This window comes from Melopsittacus undulatus, unplaced genomic scaffold (assembly GCF_012275295.1).
Source record: "Melopsittacus undulatus isolate bMelUnd1 unplaced genomic scaffold, bMelUnd1.mat.Z mat_scaffold_173_arrow_ctg1, whole genome shotgun sequence".
Classification (NCBI taxonomy): domain Eukaryota; kingdom Metazoa; phylum Chordata; class Aves; order Psittaciformes; family Psittaculidae; genus Melopsittacus; species Melopsittacus undulatus.
Window position 1 is genome coordinate 104817 of NW_022994134.1, and position 7827 is coordinate 112643.

The window sequence follows — 7827 nt, forward strand, 5'->3', positions numbered from 1 at the left end:
CAAATGGGAATGCAGGGTGCAAAGATAATCCATAAATAGGTACATATGTATTGTGGAGTAGGGATCTCCTACAGATTTCCCCCCTCTGTATCTTTCATTTCTTTTGTAACTTCAGCTGTGTGTGTAAAGCATTTTATACAATGAACGTATTTAATGTTGGTTTAACTGAGAAAATGGAAAGGGGAAAATAAAAGACAAAAATTGAACAGAAAGGCTATAGTTATCTTCATGGCTTGCAGATACCTTCTTCAGTGCTGTTTCTGTGGAAATTATTTATAGTGCCTGGAGGGAGTGAAGTGCAGGTCACAGATCTGCAGAGCTACAGTAGGCTCTCAGCCCAGTTAGGCAGCATCTGACACCAACAAATGTTTCTGAATGAAGCTGTTCAGCTTTCAGAGGAAAACATAATCTCTTATAAAAATGTACCTTTGAAAGAAAACTATTACTCTCTCTGGCAGTTTGGGGTGAAATTGCAAACAAGAGCTGTCAGTTTTCCCACTGAAAGCAGCTTCAAACCCTTGTCTCTCCATTTCCCTTCCTGCTTGACATCATTAAGGGTTTCATCACGTTTCTCAGAGCAGAAATCTAAGTACCATTTTGGATAATTGCCACGTATTCCAGTTTGGCTAATTACTTTACCTCTGGAATGTCTGCCTGGGATATGCTGAAAGAGAGCACAAGAGACAAAGCTGACAGATGCTGTGAGTATTGCCAGTAATCAGGGAGCATATTCTGCATTTTATTTACATCCAGTTCATTGGCTGTTCTCAGCCAAGATTCAGTCCCCTTGAAGTACACACCAAGCATCCCCATCCTGCCCCATTCCTCACCAAGTGCACCCAGGTTGTTGAGTGAAAGCAGTCCCATGAGTGGGTTTGCCTTTGGCCGAGGCAGAAATAACGCAGACTGTTTTCCTTGTCAGTGGATTCTTTGGTAGTTTGTTGTCAAGTGGGGCCTCCTCAGCACGTGTCAGCTCCTCTTCTGGTGACATTCCAAACCCTTTTTGTCTGCACCCAGTCCATGATGACTTCCAGGATACCTGGATGACTGGAACTTGCTATTGGAAATGGTTCTTCTTCTGGGTCACGTGCTAGGGAGGGCTTACAGTCAGCCTGTGATTTGGGGTGTGCGTTCTCGAGAAGCCCAGAGCACCCAAGAAAGCTTGTGTTTCTTTCTGCTTCTTTGGCAGGGACATTGCTGTTATCTTGTTGACCAGATGTGTGGGGATGTGGGGACATGCGTCTTGCCATTCTCTTGCCCGCAGCTGTCTGTCCTGTGCGGGTCCCTTGACCTTAATCTGTTTTTCTGGCAAAAGCAGCCTTCAGCAGGATCTGGATTATCTTCTTCCCTTTCTCAAAACCTCTTTTCCACTGTTTTGTGCAGGTGAGTAGGTACAGCTAATGAAAAGGAACCCCTGACCTCCTCTGTTTGTTCCTGCATGGTCAAACTCTCTCCAGAAATGAGAAGCGCCACTTAGGATGGGGTTTGGTTCTGATGGCAATTTCATTGTTTTGATAATAAATGACAATTTTAGCACTGAGAATATTTGTGTGTGGCCTTGGAGGGTGGATTGCAGGTTGTGCTGACAGTGTGAGTCACATCCATGGAAGGACTCTGTTCATAAGACACTGTCATGGTTTCAGCCCAGCTAGTAACTCAGCACCACGCAGCTACTTGCTCAGCCCCTTCTTCCCCCTTGGTTGGATGGGATGGGGAGGAGAATCCCAGGCATGTAAAACCCTTGACTTGAGACAGGAACACTTACATAATTAAAGTACAATAGAATAGTACTACTAACAATGATGAAGGAAATAACAAGGGGAGAGAATATTAAGCTAAAAGAAGAAAGGGAAGAAGAAAAACCCAGTAAGCAGCAGTGGTGCCCAACAGAATTGCTCAGTACTCTGAGGTCAGTGCCCAGCCTGACCAGAGCAGTGATTGGTACCTTTGGGGTAACTCCCTCCAGGTCAGATCCTGGGCATGACCTAGCGTGATGTGGAATCCCCCTTTGGGTAGTTTGGGTCAGGTGTCCTGTCTCTGTTCCCTCCTGACTTCCCATGCCCCTCCCAGTGGCAGAGCATGGGAGACTGAAAAGTCCTTGATGGGAGTGCGTGTTCCTGAGCAACAGCTGAAACCTCAGTGTGTTATCTGCAGTGCTCTGAGACTGCAGCCAAACCACAGCACTGCGCCAGCTACCAGGAATAAAATATCTCTATGGCAGCTGAAACCATGACAGTGTCCACCTCTTATTCCATAGCACTGATGTCATGGGAGATGTCACGTTTTCCACCATTTCTGTCCTTTGAGAGATATATACACATATATATGTATATAAGAGTTCTACATATATATGTATATATGTCATGGTTCAGCAGTAGCAGTCATTTTTTCTCCTTCTTGGTAGCTGGTGCAGTGCTGTGTTTTGACTTTGGGCTGAGAACTGTTGCTGATAGCAAGTATGTTTTGATTACTGCACAAATGTTTGGTTTGTCCAAGGCCTTTTTCTGAGTTCATGCTCTGCCAGGGAGGAGAGGAGTCCGGGAGGAAGGAGAGACAGGACACCTGACCCAGGCTAGCCAAAGGGGTATTCCATACCATAGTATGTCATGCCCAGGATGTAACTGGGAAAGACCCGGCAGGGCTGGGACTCTGGGGGGATGGAGGAGGTATCGGTTGGTGCTCGGTCGGGCAGGGTGGGGTGAGTTATGGGTTGGTGGCTGGTGAGGTGTTGTATTCTCTTCACTTGTTATTGGCTTTATCATTATTATTTGTAGTAGTAATGGCAGTAGTGATTTGAGTTATACCTTAGCTATTAAACTGTTCTTATCTCAACCCGTGGGGGCTACATTCTTTGGATTCTCCTTCCTAACTTTCCAGGAGTTGGGGGAGCAAGGGGGGGAGTGAGTTAACGAGCTGTGTGGACTTGGTTTAAACCACGACAATATATATACACAGATATCATTCCCATAGTCTCTGGACTGTCCCTACAACTGTTGGTTGAGTTCATTCAGTCCGGGACTTGGGGCTCCATCTGTGATGAGTCTGTGCTGGTAGGAAAGATGGCTGGTGAGTGGTGGTGGATGATTGCGTGCTGAAGCCTATTTGGATTCCATGAGGACTGCCCTTGTCTGGTTTGATGAAAGGTCCTGCTTCATTAGTGTGGTGATCAAAGGGAGTGAGGTTGAGATGCTCAAATCCAGAGCAGTGGAGAAGGGTGGCATGAGGTGCCCAGTGCCGTGATGGGTGTGTGGCCACCGTGGAAGCGATTTTATGTAGTGTACACAGCATCACTCCCGAGGGAGGGATATCCCAGACAGTTTTCCTGGTCAGGAGGATTCTTTGGTAGTTTGTTGTCAAGTGAGGCCTCCTCAGCACGTGTCAGGTCCTCCTCTGGTGACATTCAAACCCTTTTGTCTGCACCCAGTCCATGATGACTTCTGGGATACCTGGATGACTGGAACTTGCTATTGGAAATGGAAATGGTTCTTCTTCTGGGTCACGTGCTAGGGAGGGCTTACAGTCAGCCTGTAATTTGGGATGTGCATTCTCCAGAAGCCCACAGTACCCAAGAAAGCTTGTGTTTCTTTCTGCTTCTTTGGCAGGGACATTGCTGTTATCTTGTTGACCAGATGTGTGGGGATGTGGGGACATGCTTCCTGCCATTCTCTTGCCCGCAGCTGGCTGTCCTGTGCAGGTGCCTTGACCTTAGTCTGTTTTCTGACAAAAGCAGCCTTCAGCAGGATCTGGATTATCTTCTTCCTTTCTCAAAACCTTCTTCCGCTGCATTGCATCACGTGATAAGGTCACCAATGTAGTGCAGGTGTTCTGGAGCTTGTCCCTGTTGCCCCCTTTGAAGGGGCCTTAAAGCCCAGTAAGCAGCAGTGATGCCCAACAGAATTATTCAGTACCCTCAGGTCAATGCCCAGCCTGACCCAAGCAGTGACTGGTACCTTTGGGGACCTCATAGCAGCCTTCCAGTATCTGAAGTGGGCCTATAAGGATGCTGTTTTAACACAACCTGTCAGAACTGCTTCTGCAGGGGTACTATGCAGTCCTGGGGAACCAAGCATGTGACAGAGCTCTTTCAGGACACGTACTATTATGCTTCTCACTTTAAGGTTGGACTTGATCTTCAAAGCCTTTTCCCACCTGGTTGATGCTGTGATTCTATGACACAGGGAGGGAAACAATGAAGCAACACAAGGTCCACAGCTCATTCACAGCTGATGTGGATGTGCCATGCCTTTATGTTGGTACCATCTGGAAGTGATATTGCATCACTGGGCAATGGTAATCCTTAGCTTTGGGAAATGTTCCTCAAGCCAAGATTGTGTTGGTTTTATTTTCATGTTTATTGACAATGTTCTTCTCACAAGCTTATAGAAACCTTCTTGGATAAGCAAAAGGCTGTAATGCACTTGAACACTGGATGCTCTTCTGCCTGCAGAATTAATGTACTGAATTAATGCTGGTTACATCTGCAAACTCCTCAGTCTCCTTGGGGTTTAATTTGAAATTTCAAGGATGTGGTTTACACTTCTGAACCCGTACAGAAAGAGGTGCTACAAACAGGAGCTGGGACTGTACCAGCTTCTGATGTTCTGGGTGGGGTGAAAGCGCAATACAACTGAAGTAAAACTGCTTTCTGGCATTGCTGCTTGATAGGCTCTGGCTCTGCAAATCTCAGTTATTGTACAGTTGGCCTCAGTTTGCAGAGCAGAACTGACTCTTTCCCTGCACTTCCTGCCACCTGAAAAGGAGGTGCTCTCTTATAAACAGCAGGAATAGTCACTTTATACAAACTGAGGGCAATAGTGTTTATCCTTGTATTTATGTAAGCACAAATAATGTGCTGCTCATGAGTTTCTACCCCTGGTTCCATTAGTTGTGATAGAAAATAAGGGCATTGGAGCTATAAAAACGGGATATTTCCTTGTAAAACATACCCATGACATCTGTGTTACAGCAAGAGAGCAGGATCTAAAAGAAAGTGACCCTCCTTTCAATTCCTGAGAAATCTTAGAAATAATAGATGTCTGATGGATTCCCCCATCTGGTATAAGCAATATCAAACCAATCAGCCCACATGGCTTCTGGAGGAAGGCAGGCGAGGTCAGGAGCTCTGGAGCTCAGGAGCTCTGGAGCTCAGGAGCTCTCACCTGTAGGAGCAGAGGCTTTGGACCTGTGCAGGGCAGGCTGACAGGTCTCTGGCCGTGCACCTCTGCTGCCGTAACTGGGCACACGGTGGAGCTGGGCAGCAGTTTTGAGAAGCTGCTGTTGGTTGCTGCTTGTGCTGCCAACAGCCGAGTTCCTCACACTGCCAGAAGCTGCAGAGGCTGCTGGTGTTACAGATGACAGCCTGCGGCAGCTGCCGACTGCTCTCTCTGAGCGAGGGGGCGGCCGCGGTGCCATTGTGATCAATGGTGGCAGACGGAGCTTCTGCTCCTGTCTCAACCCGCTGGGGCTGGGCAGCACCACTCGGTGCCCCAGGCTGCCCATCTGCAAAAGAAGCGGAGCAGAGAGGCTGTGTGACAGTGTCCCTTGTGCCCACATCCCAGCTGGCTGAGCTCAGGCAGTTGTGCTCCCCTGCCAGCCCCAGGGCAGGGCTCAGAGCCGGCTGGGGAGAGGGCTGGGCCGCCCGCAGCCCACGCCCACTGCCCAGAGCACCCCCGGCACGCCCGGGCAGGCTGTGGGGCACAGCATGCGGGGCTCAGCTTGCTCCCTCCTGCACCTCCTGCCCGCCCGTCAGCATCTCCCGGGGTCTGAAGACGTTTGGCCCCATCTCCCTGCGGCTCCCTACCTGTGCCTGCTGGATGGCGACAGGCTGAAACCTCTCCAGGTAGGGCACCCGTGGCAGCGTGATCCCATGGTGGGACGACGCCTGGCTCGGGCTGCCCTGCGGCGCTTCCTCAGGCTGCCTGTGAGCTGTTTCAATTTATAGTCTACATCCCAGTGCTCTCTTTGGGATCCCACTGAACGCGATTGCCTTCTGGGTCTTCTGCTGCAGACTCAAGAGGTGGACAGAAACCAGGGTGTACATGATCAACCTCATAGTTGCAGGCAGTTTCCCTGCTCTTTGCTCTGCCTTCTCTTGATACATTTTACCATGTATGAGCATCCCATAGACAACTTGTGCTTCACCATACAAAGGATCTACTTTACAAACATGCCTATGAGCATCCTGATCATCACTCTGATAACAATTGATTGATACATTGCAATCAAGTTCCCTCTAAAAAGCAAGATTCTTTGATCCCCACTGAAAATCAGCATCCATCCGTGGGGCCCTTTGGATAATAGTAATTATTTATTCCTACTTGCATCTACAATTTTATGACAAAAAGGAAAATTCTGCTTTCGGAAACAATCTACTCAACCCGGTTATACATCGCTGGTGTCCGTCATCTTTGGCTGTTTTATTCCCTTGCTGATTGTGACTTTTTGCTCAGTACAAGTCATCAGATGTCTCAAGAAGAAGATGGTCACAAGTCCTCAGGAGACAAAATTAATCCAGAAGCAATCCGCATTATTTCTGTGAATCTGTGCATGTTCACTGTATGTTTTGCACCCTTCTACATTGCCCTGCTCCTGCGGTTTGCAGTGGATGTTGCTGGAGCTTGTTCTCTGCTCTCAGAAGTTAACGCCTGTGTTCACATCCTTACGTGCTTAGCAAACTCTAACTGCTGTTTGGATGCATTTTGCTATTACTTTGCAGCTAAGGAATTTCAGGAATTTCCTCCTCTCTGTTCCCCACTCGCCTATCGATGAGGTGCAAAATGAACCAAATCCAAGAATCCCAGTCACCCACGGATCAAGTCATGACATAAACAAGGCGTAGCACACTACAGGGTTAAGAGCCACAGGGCTGCTGCAGTTTTGAGGCAGAGGGAACAGGACCACCTACAGTATTTGCAATCATTGTAGCTATAGGTGTACCTACAAAAAGGGGCAATCCCATCCAAGGGGTCTGACATTAACTTGAATTTTGTCCTTCTGTCCTCAGTAACTTGTCTCCAGCTTTGACCACAGTCTTAGACCATTGTATCACAGCTTCCAGACGGAGAGCCATGTGGGTGGAGAATAGATGACAAGGCCACTGTTTCCACATCATGCTTATTTGTACGTAACATGCAATTGAACATAGGAACTGAGCCCCCATACAGCAATACACAAATCCACTTCTGGTACTGTTATATAGATGGTCACTTAAAACCAAGAAAAACCCCATGTACTACAATGCTAAACCTAATACATCTGTGCTGTTCACACCAAACCCACACTGGTAGTTCCCTGCCAGCCTTATGATGTCAAAACTTGCAGCTATCACCAGGACACAGCTATTGCTGTGCATGGGGTAAAGACAGTGGCCTGAGACTATTGCCCCATTCCTGCCATTTAACACTTGTATCAGCTTGTGACAAACACCCTGGCATTTGTGAGACGAAAACCATCGTGGGTATAAATAAAGCCATTACTGCACACAAAAACTGAGCCTGCAAAGCATTGTAGAGCCCAGAACAGAACTTTTGCATTGTGCCTATCAGGTATAAATCTGTTAAGACCTGATCTCACCTAAGCAACTGCTGTAAATCCTGGTGACAGGTTTGCTGTACTTCAGTGGGATTAACTCCTCAGTAGGTGTTCTGACTGGTGAGAAGGATCACATCTGCTCAATTTGCCACAGCCTCATGCTGCATGAATGTTGGTGCCCAGAAAACAGCAACGAGCAACATGAAGCAGATGCAGCCATGATCCCTGCCTTACAATCCATGCACAGTTTTTCAGGGAGGTTTGATGACAGTGTTATAAATTGAGACCACAACGGAT

At 47.7% G+C, this 7827-nt stretch overlaps 1 pseudogene; it reads left to right on the plus strand.

Annotated features, from left to right (window-relative positions):
- Positions 1-3059: 3059 nt before the first annotated feature.
- On the plus strand, positions 3060-6827 carry LOC117438364 (G-protein coupled receptor 35-like; annotated as a pseudogene).
- Positions 6828-7827: the final 1000 nt, after the last annotated feature.